Source organism: Bos taurus, chromosome 16 (assembly GCF_002263795.3).
Source record: "Bos taurus isolate L1 Dominette 01449 registration number 42190680 breed Hereford chromosome 16, ARS-UCD2.0, whole genome shotgun sequence".
In the NCBI taxonomy this organism is placed as follows: domain Eukaryota; kingdom Metazoa; phylum Chordata; class Mammalia; order Artiodactyla; family Bovidae; genus Bos; species Bos taurus.
In genome coordinates, this window is record NC_037343.1 from 40,879,386 (window position 1) to 40,893,497 (window position 14,112).

The window sequence follows — 14,112 nt, forward strand, 5'->3', positions numbered from 1 at the left end:
TGGAGTGGGGTGCCATTGCCTTCTCCAAGTATAGGCATGCTTAATTTCTCTACTAACTATGTCAGACTATATGCTGGAATAGCAACACAACTTTACACTGTCCCCAAGAGTGCACGAGAAACTCAGTTTCTCCACATCCCCACCAGCAGTTGATATTATCCGACTTTCTAATTTTGCCAAATGATAACTGTAAAGTAGTATTGTTATTTTAATTTGCATTCCCTTGATCACTGATGCAGCGGCTGCACAGATGCAGGAGGGCCAAGAGGAGCCACTCCACGTTCAAGGTCAGCAGGGACGGCTGTGAGGAGATACCCCTCGTCCAAGGTAAGGAGCAGCGGCTGTGCTTTTCTGGAGCAGCCATGAAGAGATACCCCATGTCCAAGGTAAGAGAAACCCAAGTAAAATGGTAGGTGTTGCAAGAGGGCATCAGAGGGCAGACACACTCAAACCATAATCACAGAAAACTAGTCAATATAATCACATGGACCACAGCCTGCTCTAACTCAATGAAACTAAGCCATGCCCTGTGGGGCCACCCAAGATGAGTGGGTCATGGTGGAGAGGTCTGACAGAATGTGGTCCACTGGAGAAGGGAATGGCAAACCACTTCAGTATTCTTGCCTTGAGAACCCCATGAACAGTATGAAAAGGCAAAATGATAGGATACTGAAAGAGGAACTTCCCAGGTCGGTAGGTGCCAATATGCTACTGGAGATCAGTGGAGAAATAACTCCAGAAAGAATGAAGGGATAGAGCCAAAGCAAAAACAATACCCATTTGTGGATGTGACTGGTGATAGAAGCACGGTCCAATGCTGTAAAGAGCAATATTGCATAGGAACCTGGAATGTCAGGTCCATGAATCAAGGCAAAATGGAAGTGGGCAAACAGGAAATGGCAAGACTGAACATTGACATTCTAGGAATCAGTGAACTAAAATGGACTGGAATGGGTGAATTTAACTCAAATGACCATTATATCTACTACTGTGCACAGGAATCCCTCAGAAGAAATGGAGTAGCCAGCATGGTCAACAAAAGAGTCCAAAATGCAGTACTTGGATGCAATCTCAAAAATGACAGAATGATCTCTGTTCGTTTCCAAGGCAAACCATTCAATATCACAGTAATCCAAGTCTATGACCCAACCAGTAACACTGAAGAAGCTGAAGTTGAATGGTTCTATGAAGACCTACAAGACCTTTTAGAACTAACACCCCAAATAGATGTCCTTTTCATTATAGGGGACTGGAATGCAAAAGTAGGAAGCCAAGAAACACCTGGAATAACAGGCAAATTTGGCCTTGGATACAGAACAAAGCAGGGCAAAGGCTAATAGAGTTCTGCCAAGAGAATGCACTGGTCATAGCAAACACCCTCTTCCAACAACACAAGAGAAGACTCTGTACATGGACATCACCAGATGGTCAACACCAAAATCAGATTGATTATATTGTTTGCAGCCAAAGATGGAGAAGCTATATACAGTCAGCAAAAACAAGACCAGGAGCTGACTGTGGCTCAGATCATGAACTCCTTATTGCCAAATTCAGACTTAAAGGAAATAGGGAAAACCACTAGACCATTCAGGTATGACCTAAATCAAATCCCTTATGATTATACAGTGGAAGTGAGAAATAGATTTAAGGGCCTAGATCTGATAGACAGAGTGCCTGATGAACTATGGAATGAGGTTCGTGACATTGTACATTGTACACGGATCAAGACCATCCCCACGGAAAAGAAATGCAAAAAAGAAAAATGGCTGTCTGGGGTGGCCTTACAAATAGCTATGAAAAGAAGAGAAGAGAAAAGCAAAGGAGAAAAGCAAAGATATAAGCATCTGAATGCAGAGTGCCAAAGAATAGCAAGAAGAGATAAGAAAGCCTTCCTCAGTGATCAATGCAAAGAAATAGAGGAAAACAACAGAATGGGAAAGACTAGAGATCTCTTCAAGAAAATTAGAGATACCAAGGTAACATTTCATACAAAGATGGGCTCGATAAAGGACAGAAATGGTATGGACCTAACAGAAGCAGAAGATATTAAGAAGAGATGGCAAGAATACACAGAAGAACTGTACAAAAAAGATCGTCATGACCCAGATAACCACGATGGTGTGAACACTCACCTAGAGCCAGACATCCTGGAATGTGGAGTCAAGCAGGCCTTAGGAAGCATCACTACAAACAAAGCTAGTGGAGGTGATGGAATTCCAGTGGAGCTATTTCAAATCCTGAAAGATGATGCTGTGAAAGTGCTGCACTCAATATGCCAGCAAATTTGGAAAACTCAGCAGTGGCCACAGGACTGGAAAAGGTCAGTTTTCATTCCAATCCTAAAGAAAGGCAATGCCAAAGGATGCTCAAACTACCGCACAATTGCACTCATCTCACATGCTAGTAAAGTAATGCTTAAAATTCTCCAAGCCAGGCTTCAGCAATATGTGAACCATGAACTTCCTGATGTTTAAGCTGGTTTTAGAAAAGGCAGAGGAGCTCTTTCCCGGCTGGAACCATGGAGGGTGCAGAAGAGAAGAAAAAGAAGGTTCCTGCTGTGCCAGAAACCCTTAAGAAAAAGCGGAAGAATTTCGCAGAGCTTAAGATCAAGCGACTGAGAAAGAAGTTTGCCCAAAAGATGCTTCGAAAGGCAAGGAGGAAGCTTATCTATGAAAAAGCTAAGCATTACCACAAGGAATACAGGCAGATGTACAGAACTGAAATTCGAATGGCTAGGAAGGCACGAAAAGCCGGTGACTTCTATGTACCCGCGGAACCCAAATTGGCGTTTGTCATCAGGATCAGAGGTATCAATGGTGTGAGCCCAAAGGTTCGAAAGGTGCTGCAGCTCCTTCGCCTCCGGCAGATCTTCAACGGCACCCTTGTGAAGCTCAACAAGGCATCAATTAACATGCTGAGAATTGTGGAGCCATACATTGCATGGGGGTACCCAAATCTGAAGTCTGTAAATGAATTGATTTACAAGCGTGGTTACGGCAAAATCAACAAAAAGCGAATTGCCCTGACAGACAACACATTGATTGCTCGATCTCTTGGGAAATATGGAATCATCTGCATGGAGGATCTGATTCATGAGATCTATACCGTTGGAAAACGTTTCAAAGAAGCAAACAACTTCCTGTGGCCCTTTAAATTGTCTTCTCCAGGAGGTGGAATGAAGAAAAAGACCACCCATTTTGTAGAAGGTGGAGATGCTGGCAACAGGGAAGACCAGATCAACAGGCTTATTAGAAGGATGAACTAAGGTATCTACCAGGATTATTATTGTAATCTGGTTAATAAACAATCGAAACAAAAAAAAAAAAAAGAAAAGAAAAGAAAAGGCAGAGGAACCAGAGATCAAATTGCGAATATCCACTGGATCATCGAAAAAGCAAGAGAGTTCCAGAAAAACATCTATTTTTGCTTTATTGACTAAGCCAAAGCCTTTGACTGTGTGGATCACAATAAACTGTGGACAATTCTGAAAGACATGGGAATACCAGACCACCTGACCTGCCTCTTGAGAAACCTATATGCAGGTCAGGAAGCAACAGTTAGAACTGGACGTAGAACAACAGACTGGCCCCAAATAGGAAAAGGAGTACATCAAGTCTGAATATTGTCACCCTGTTTATTTAACTTATATGCAGAGTACATCATGAGAAACGCTGGATTGGAAGAAGCACAAGCTGGAATCAAGACTTCGGGGAGAAATATCAATAACCTCAGATATGCAGATGACACCACCCTTATGGCAGAAAGTGAAGAGGAACTCAAAAGCCTCTTGATGAAAGTGGAAGTGGAGAGTGAAAAAGTTGGCTTAAAGCTCAACATTCAAAAAATGAAGATCATGGCATCCGGTCCCATCACTTCATGGGAAATAGATGGGGAAACAGTGGAAACAGTGTCAGACTTTATTTTGGGGGGCTCCAAAATCACTGCAGATGGTGATTGCAGCCTTGAAATTAAAAGATGCTTAAGAGCTTCCCTGGTGGCTCAGACGGTAAAGCATCTGCCTGCAATGCAGGAGACTGGGTAAGATTCCTGGGTTGGGAAGATCCCCTGGAGAAGGAAATGGCAATCCACTCCAGCACTCTTGCCTGGAAAATCCCATGGACAGAGGAGCCAGATAGGCTGCAGTCCATGGGATCGCGAAGAGTCAGACACGACTGAGCGACTTCACTTTCACTCCTTGGAAGCAAAGTTATGACTAACCTAGATAGCATATTCAAAAGCAGAGACATTACTTTGCCAACCTAGGTCCGTCTAGTCAAGGCTATGGTTTTTCCAGTAGTCATGTATGGATGTGAGAGTTGGACTGTGAGGAAGGCTGAGCACCGAAGAATTGATGCTTTTGAACTGTGGTGTTGGAGAAGACTCTTGAGAGTCCCTTGGACTGCAAGGAGATCCAACCAGTCCATTCTGAAGGAGATCAGCCCTGGGATTTCTTTGGAAGGAATGATGCTAAAGCTGAAACTCCAGGACTTTGGCCACCTCATGCGAAGAGTTGACTCATTGGAAAAGACTCTGATGCTGGGAGGGATTGGGGGCAGGAGGAGAAGGGGATGACAGAGGATGAGATGGCTGGATGGCATCACTGACTCAATGCATGTGAGTCTGAGTGAACTCTGGGAGTTGGTGATGGACAGGGAGGCCTGGAGTGCTGCAATTCATGGGGTTGCAAAGAGTCAGACACAACTGAGCGACTGAACTAAACCAACACCACAGTTCAAAAGCATCAATTCTTCGGTGCTCAGCCTTCTTCACAGTCCAACTCTCACATCCATACATGACCACAGGAAAAACCATAGCCTTGACTAGACGGATCTAGGTTGGCAAAGTAATGTCTCTGCTTTTGAATATGCTATCTAGGTTGGTCATAACTTTCCTTCCAAGGAGTAAGCGTCTTTTAATTTCATGGCTGCAGTCACCATCTGCAGTGATTTTGGAGCCCCCCAAAATAAAGTCTGACACTGTTTCCACTGTTTCCCCATCTATTTCCCATGAAGTGATGGGACCGGATGCCATGATCTTCATTTTCTGAATGTTGAGCTTTAAGCCAACTTTTTCACTCTCCACTTTCACCTTCATCAAGAGGCTTTTTAGTTCCTCTTCACTTTCTGCCATAAGGGTGGTGTCATCTGCATATCTGAGGTTATTGATATTTCTCCCCGAAGTCTTGATTCCAGCTTGTGCTTCTTCCAATCCAGCGTTTCTCATGATGTACTCTGCATATAAGTTAAATAAACAGGGTGACAATATACAGCCTTGATGTACTCCTTTTCCTATTTGGAACCAGTCTATTGTTTCATGTCCAGTTCTAACTGTTGCTTCCTGACCTGCATACAGATTTCTCAATACGCAGGTCAGGTGGTCTGGTATTCCCATGTCTTTCAGAATTGTCCACAGTTTATTGTGATCCACACAGTCAAAGGCTTTGGCTTAGTCAATAAAGCAAAAATAGATGTTTTTCTGGAACTCTCTTGCTTTTTCCATGATCCAGCGGATGTTGGCAATTTGATCTCTGGTTCCTCTGCCTTTTCTAAAACCAGCTTGAACATGAGGAAGTTCACAGTTCACATACAAAAGTCAAGATCAAAAACTTTATTGGGAAAGTGAGATGGAATGGGGCTTTGTCTTGCCAAGAATCAATGTCTCTCCAACGCGTTCCAATGTCTACTAACTTAGTGAGTGTCTGAAAGGTTACGGCAAAAAGAAACTAATGAGCTGTGTGAGAACCAACTAATGTTCTGTCCTCTGTCACATTTTAGCACTCTTACTGGAGTCCCTAGAAAAGTCCCGAGAGCCTCTGATCTCACTGTGTATGGTTCTTAGTTACAGGCTGGGAGCATTCATGGGTCTCTTTCCAGAGAACAGATTCACAACAAGGAAAGGAAACATGTTATGATCACTCCCTATTCACTCAGTTGGCGAAGGAGGAATTGACCTCCCTAAAAAGTACAAGATGGCTGAACACTTGACACCTGACACTGGACAGATGAGGTTGGCAACAGGTGATTAGGGAACATATACTCACAGCCCAGAGGAGTGAGTACAGCAGGGACTGTGGGAAGCAGTGACCTTTGGTTCCTGTGGGAGGATGTGATTCACTTGTTTGAATAATTCTATGGGCTGGCAGGAAGGTGAATCCAATTAGGTTTAAGACTAGGTGGGGTGAAGCGGGTCTGGCTGCTATGAGAACTAGCCAGGTGGAAAGCCTTTCTTGCTAGACTGGGGGCAGATTTGGCAAGAGCAGGGTAACTCATGCCTCATCCTTTAGGGTTCTGTGAGGCTAAAAAATGTCAAAGCAACACTTAAATTTTAGGTCTTACAATATGTAAGGTTTGTAGTTTTACAATTAGAAGCCCCTTTCCACTACTAATCATACTTGGTGTGCATGCGTGCTCAGTTGTATCCGACTCTTTGCAACCCCATGGACTGTAGCACCCCCAGGCTGCTCTGTCTATGGGGTTCTCCAGGCAAGAATACTGGAATGGGTTGCCATGCCCTCCTCCAGGGGACCTTCTGATACCAGGGACTGAACTTGTGTCTCTTATGTCTCCTGAATTGAGAGGTGGATTCTTTACTATTAGTATCACCTGGGAAGCCCAAAATGAGATAAGAGTGTCATAACTGGACAGATTACAGGCCACTATATCTTCCCTAAGGAAAAAATGATAGTGATCAAAATACTCATTCTCCTTTTGGAATAATCTGGTTGTGCTGACAGAAGGCTTCCTAGTCACAATTACTCCTGCTTCATACTCTACCCTCCAAACACCAAGAAATTCAGTCAGTCCTGGGACTAACCATTCAGTTATTTAGAGACTCCCATCTTTAGACAACACTGGGAGATAATGATGGACAGGAAAGCCTGGCATACTGCAGTCCATGGGGTTGCAAAGAGTCAGACACAACTTAGCAAGTGAACAACAACAACAATCTTTAGACAGGACAGAAGAGACATAGATATTGCTTAACAATGAATTTTATAGGAAACAGAGAAAGAAAAGAATTCATTTGGCTAGTATTAAGTGTTAGTACTAGTGTCCTTTTTGATTAAAGAACTAGAGTAGGCCAGAGAAGGAATTATCCTGGGGTGGGCAAAATAATGCCCAATGAAATGTTACTTTGCACAGCGAAAGGGATTTTGCAGCTGTGATTAAGTCAATGGCGGCCTTGAGAGATGATAATGGATTAATCCAGTGGGCCTAATTTAATCACACAAGTTCTTAAAAGCAGAGGATTTTTCATAAACTGTGGAGATGAGAGACCATGGAAGAATGGTCAGAGAGATACAATATTGCTGGTTTTGAACATAGAGAAAGAGGTTCACAAGCCAATGAATGTGAACAGCCTCTAGAAGCTGGAAAAGGTGAGAAAATGGATTCTCTCCTAGGGTCTCCAGAAGGAATAGAGTTCTGCTGACACTTTGATTTCAGCCTAGTAAAACTCCTATCAGACTTCCAACCCATATAAAAACCCATATTTGGGTTAAGTCACTACATTTGTGAAAATTCATTATAGCAGCAATAGAAAACCAACACACATCTCTAATTTTGGCAAGCATGAAAATAAAAGGCATCTAGCCATCCTCGAAACAGAACAGGAAAAGTCAAAGATAAAAATCTTTCCATTTCCTTATGACTTCCCCTTTTTTATCACCACCCTCTCACTGTTGGCCTTCTCCCACTGCATTCTCACACTTCACTTACCAGCTCACAGTGGTGGCATCTCCATCTCTTACAGTTCCTTCTTTTATGCTTTTATGTTTGTTCCCTTCTACTCCACAACAGTTTCAATCATCTATCCCTCCTTAGAAAAGACTATGCAAAATTTGTCCTGATAAGTCACTGGGAGTTCTCCAGAACTGGTAGTAGCCACTTGTAATTTCAAATAATGTCAGTGCACTGAAGTTTTTACCGGCCCTGTCAAAGCTGCTTCTTCTTACCCTGATCTTTTAAATGTTTAAATAGTAAGGAGTAAATAAACATTTAAACCATAAAGCCCAAACTATAAAAATGATGCATTTAGAAGATAAAACTGTCTCTGGAGTTTTAATAAAAGAATCAAATAAAGACATTTCAAACAAAGAGGATTATTTTTTAAGCCTTAGGGCTCAGTCCCATAACTGATGTGACACAGTACAAAGGAGGGAAATTATCAGCTAGACAGTGTAACAGTTCATAAATTTGGTTAATTCCACTTAAACAGAAGTTTTGAATCAGAAATGACTATGAAAACATAAGCTCTGGAATTAGTAAAAATCTTGAGGAGTACATGGAATATAGCATGTCCTATTTCCTTAATAGTCAAGGTGTCCAGGCAATGTCTGGATAAGCATATATAGCATGTTCATTACTTTGTACTACATAACTTTGACTTCCCTGGTGGCTCAGATGGTAAAGCATCTGCCTACAATGCAGGAGACCCGGGTTCAATCCCTGGGTCTGGAATATCCCCAGAGAAGGACATAGAAACCCACTCCAGTACTCTTGCCTGGAAAATCCCACAAACAGAGGAGCCTGGTAGGCTACAGTCCATGGGGTCACAAAGAGTAGGAAACGACTTAGCGACTTCACTTCACTTCATATAACTTTACTGTCTTTTTGCACAGGTGTCTATATCACCATGTGTGTGTATGTGAGAGACAGAGACAAAGACTGTGTGTCTATAGTTAATACATGTTTATAGGATGTGTTGAGGCTTCCCTGGTAGCTCAGATGGTAAAGAATCTGCCTGCAATGCAGGAGACCCAGGTTCGATCCCTGGGTTGGGATCCTGGAGAAGAGAATGGGAACCTACTCCAGTATCCTTGCCTGGAGAATTCCATGGACAGAGGAGCCAGGTGGGCTACAGTCCACAGGGTCACAAAGAGTCGACCACTGAGCCACTAACACTTTCACTTTCAGGAGGTGTTACTTCTTAGTTCTGTTCCTCTGTAATTGAACTTTTCCTGCTTATGCTATTTCAGAAGGGCATGTGATATAGCAAGAAAAGCCTGGCATGGTCTTAACTGGACCTATATGATGATGGGTTATACAGAATTAGTAGTTTTCAAACTAAATTCCGAAGAGCTCTCAGTTTCTACAGAGAGGAAGAGGAAACCAGTGGACAGAACTTAGAGGGTCCCACCCCAACTTTAATCAAAACAGCTTTGCTTTCAGCTGTTTTCTATTTAGTTTTGACATGATATTTCATTTGGGAGGTAAAAATAAAACAAAGATCGGCTTTCTTTATAAAAGTGTTAAAGCCACTGGACTAGGTGATCAGTAAAGCCTTTTATCCATGGTATTACTGCTGTTGTTCTTTAGTCGCTCAGTCATGTCCGACTCTTTGCGACCCCAAGAACTGCAGCACACCAGGCTTCCCTGTCCTTCACTATCTCCTGAAGTGTGCTCAAACTCAAGTCCACTGAGTCAATGAAGCTATCCAACTATCTCACCCTCTAGATACAAACAAATTATGTTGATAATGACAATATTTATTATTTATCCTCATTTTCATTTTCCATGGAAGCAATTTTTGCTTTTGAAGACATTCTGAGTTTCCTTGATTTTCCTCATCATTCGGAATGTTCAGTTTATCTTTAAAAATGACAGATTCTTAAGAATTTCTTAGGAAAAACTGAACGTAAATTTGCTGTATGTATTTGGCAACAGTGTTGACATGAATTATTTTATTCCATTTATGAAAACACACTGTGAAGTATTAGCTGCAAAAATCTTTTTTTTCCCCTCTTAGAAACTAAGAGCCATTTACAATAAAATGTGTGCAAATAATAATATAACTTTGCAACCTCCATTCCCTACTGCTCACCCACCCCCGAAAACAGACGCCACCACTACCACCACCATAATACCATTGAGGGTCACTCTGTATCCCTTGTCCTCCAAACATCCTTCCTATCTTTCAAGCATTCCCAAGTCTTAAGACAAGAACTTAAGTCAACTTGGAAGTAGCTTCACTTTCCTCAAAGTGCCAGATCTCAATTTCTATCCCTTTTTCCTATTTCTATTGGGTTTCCTTCTAACCTCCTTCCCCCAAGAATCCCAATGCCTTAAATGTTATTTTATCTTATCCCCTATCAAACCTGGTCTCAGAAAAAGATGGATAAATTCCTTCAAAGTTTACACTGGCAGTGAGAACAAATGTCTCCTCCCTCCCAGGGATGGTGCTCTTTCAATAGGGGCTTCTGACCAAGTTGTACCATCTGCATGGGCTATCCCTGGAGGTAGGGAGTTTCACACCACTGGTGCTGGATAACCTTTGACATGAAAATGAAAAGAAAGAGTTAAAGTAAAGAATGGTGAGCTATATCAGATGTTGCCTGAGGTTTCTTCCAAACCTATGATTCAATGACTCTATGATAAGTGGGACATAGCATGTGTTCTGGAGGGGAAGAGAAGGAAAGGATACAGCTGAGGTGACTTTTTTAAAAAAAGATTAATAGGAAAAACTTAAAATTCTAAAGGTAATGAGGCCTACCAAGATTTTCAGTTGAGACCACTGGGCAAAAGGGAAAGAAATTTTAACCTAAGTCACCTTGACAATATGGACTACTGAATTCATCTTTTCTCCATTTCACAGTTTCTGGAAGAGATAAACCAAAGTTACAGACACCTCCAACACAGTTTGGGAATTTTTAAATTTTTATTTTTTAAAACCAACAAGCAAAGCGAAGGCTGGTAGAGATGAAAGTTCTGTATACACAGCTTTCAGCGACTTAGGAAGGTACACCTCCCCTACTTAAGTCTTTTATTTAATTAACTATTAGCTCTATTTTGCCCCTTCTGTGTGCAAAGCCATGTGATACATTTATGAACAACAGAATATGGTCTCTACCATCTCTGAGCTTATATACTAACAGATAAGACAGATTATTAAACAAAAATTTATAATAAAGTGAACATGTTACAGAGAAGTTCAAGACACTAGTACATCACACCTTCCTTCATGTAGAAGAATAGAAAAAGAATAATAATAAAAAAAAATTCCTAGATAAAGAAATAATCAAGCTGATGTCAGAGGTGTAAGTAGGAATTGAGGGGAAGAGTATTTTAGATAGAGAACAGCATATAACCCAGCCCAGATGAGAGAGAATGTGTGGTCCTTTCAAGAAGCAAAAATGCATTCATCATGATAGCTCTGTAAGTGGTCAGAGACCAACAAGAGAGGTACACAGGTCCAGTCATGAAGCATCCTATAAGCCACAGTAAGAGATTTAAAGCTTATGCTAATAGCAATGAGAAATAGTTAGAGTGTAGTTAAGTAAGACATAAATTGTTTTAAAAGGATCACTTTGATGACAACAGAAGTAAAAGCTGAAAGAGTAGCAAATAAAAAGAACAAGGAGGGTAAATGCAGTGGGTTGGGGAAAGAATGGATAATCTTTTAGGAATTAGAGTTGACAAGATTATTAATTAGTTGGGATGAAGGTAGGTGGACGAAACCACAGTGAAGGATGGATTTCTGGCTTGGATGACTGGGAGCATGACAGGGCCATTCTTCAAGGCCAGAAACATCAGAGGGGCTTGGTGAGTGTTTATAGGGAACAGAGGATAGTTAGTTGTTTTGAACAGAGCAAAACTGAGATATATTTCAAAACAGCAAGAAGATCTGTGAGTGCTGAAAAGTTGATCTAGATGTCAAGGAAAAGGTCTTTGTTAGTATCTGAGGACTCTCTCACATTATCAAAATGCAAGGTTGAGGAAAATATCCAAAGACAAAATTGCCCATTTAATTTCTCCAAAATGGCCTACCAAGGGGGAGCTAGCCTCCTGGTGTCTGAGGATGGATTACATGTCTCAGTCCTTATGATGTCACTCTTATAACAATGCCACATCCTGCACACCATCCTGCACTCCTGTGTGGGAGGACACAGGAAAAGGGCAAAACTTAGCTGGGTTTTAAGTCAGTGGGAGGACTTGGGCAGAGCACATGTGACTGCTGAGAAGTAGCCTGAGTCTACCCACTCATTTCACAATACATGCCCTCCCCCCAGGTCAAAGCTGTGCACCTGGACACCAAAGCTTCCTGCCCTTAGCAGTAACACCAAAGCCTAGTACCAACACTTAGTGCTGAGTCTTTCCAAGCCTCAGTTAAATAGAGACAATAACAGTACCTCACAGATCTTGTGAGGAGTAAAGAGAAAATGCACAATTAGTGTTAAACATAGTACATGACACGCAGGAAGGACCCAGTAAGTATTGGGGCGGGGCGGGGGGCAGTGGTAGTGTCGGTGGTGGCCATGTTGATTATCAGAAGCATTACAGATCTTGAAATGCCTAAATCATCAAACCACCTTATTTTCATGTATCGTGCAAAGAATCCTTAATTGCATTCTGAGCATTTAAAAACTGATAATCCAGGGGCTTCCCTGGTTCAGTTCAGTTCAGTTCAGTTCAGTCACTCAGTCGTGTCCGACTCTTTGCGACCCCATGAATCCCAGCACGCCAGGCCTCCCTGTCCATCACCAACTCCTGGAGTTCACTCAGACTCACGTCCATCGAGTCAGTGATGCCATCCAACCATCTCATCCTCTGTCGTCCCCTTCTCCTCCTGTCCCCAATCCCTCCCAGCATCAGAGTCTTTTCCAATGAGTCAACTCTTCACATGAGGTAGCCAAAGTACTGAGTTTCAGCTTTAGCATCATTCCTTCCAAAGAACACCCAGTGCTGATCTCCTTTAGAATGGACTGGTTGGATCTCCTTGCAGTCCAATGGACTCTCAGGCTCAGTGACAAAATCCACTTGCAAATGCAGGAGACAGGGGTTTGATCCCTGGTCCAAGAAGATCCCACATGCTGAGGAGCAACTAAGCCTACCTGTCACAACTACTGAGCCTGTTTCCTGGGAGCCCCAACAAGACAAGCCACTGCAATGAGAAACCTGTGTGTCAAAACTACAGAACATCCCCCATTTGCTTCAAATACAGAAAAGTCCATGCAGCAGCAAAGACCCAGCACAGCCAAAATTATTTTTAAAAACTGATAATCCATACATGAAAACTCCCTGTTCATCAATGTGTGTGTGTGTGTGTGTGCTTAGCCATGTCCAACTCTTTGCGACCCCACGGACTGTAGCCCACCAGGCTCCTCTGTCCATGGAAACTTTTCAGTTTACTAGTGTTAACTATGTTTAACACTAATTGTGCAAGAATACTGGTGTGGGTTGTCATCTCCTACTCCAGGGGATCTTCCTGACTCAAGGACTGACCCATATCTCCTGCATTGGCAGGCAGATTCTTTAGCACTTGAACCACCTACCCAAATATAGCAAACACCCTCTTCCAACAACACAAGGGAAGACTCTACACATGGACATCACCAGATGGTCAACACCGAAATCAGATTGATTATATTCTTTGCAGCCAAAGATGGAGAAGCTCTATACAGTCAGCAAAAACAAGACCAGGAGCTGACTGTGGCTCAGACCATGAACTCCTTATTACCAAATTCAGACTTAAATTGAAGAAAGTAGGGAAAACCACTAGACCATTCAGGTATGACCTAAATCAAATCCCTTATGATTATACACTGGAAATGAGAAATAGATTTAAGGGCCTAGATCTGATAGATAGAGTGCCTGATGAACTATGGAATGAGGTTCGTGACATTGTACCAGAGACAGGGATCAAGACCATCCCCACGGAAAAGAAATGCAAAAAAGAAAAATGGTTGTCTGGGGTGGCCTTACAAATAGCTGTGAAAAGAAGAGAAGCAAAAAGCAAAGGAGAAAAGCAAAGATATAAGCATCTGAATGCAGAGTTCCAAAGAATAGCAAGAAGAGATAAGACAGCCTTCCTCAGCGATCAATGCAAAGAAATAGAGGAAAACAACAGAACGGGAAAGACTAGAGATCTCTTCAAGAAAATTAGAGATACCAAGGGAACATTTCATGCAAAGATGGGCTCGATAAAGAACAGAAATGGTATGGACCTAACAGAAGCAGAAGATATTAAGAAGAGATGGCAAGAATACACAGAAGAACTGTACAAAAAAGATCGTCACAACCCAGATAATCACAATGGTGTGATCACTGACCTAGAGCCAGACATCCTGGAATGTGAAGTCAAGTGGGCCTTAGAAAGCATCACTACGAACAAAGC

General features: G+C 42.2%; 1 pseudogene; it reads left to right on the plus strand.

The window, feature by feature from the left end:
* The first annotated feature begins 2,483 nt into the window (after positions 1–2,483).
* Positions 2,484–3,343, plus strand: LOC784388 (ribosomal protein L7 pseudogene; annotated as a pseudogene).
* The last annotated feature ends 10,769 nt before the right edge of the window (positions 3,344–14,112 follow it).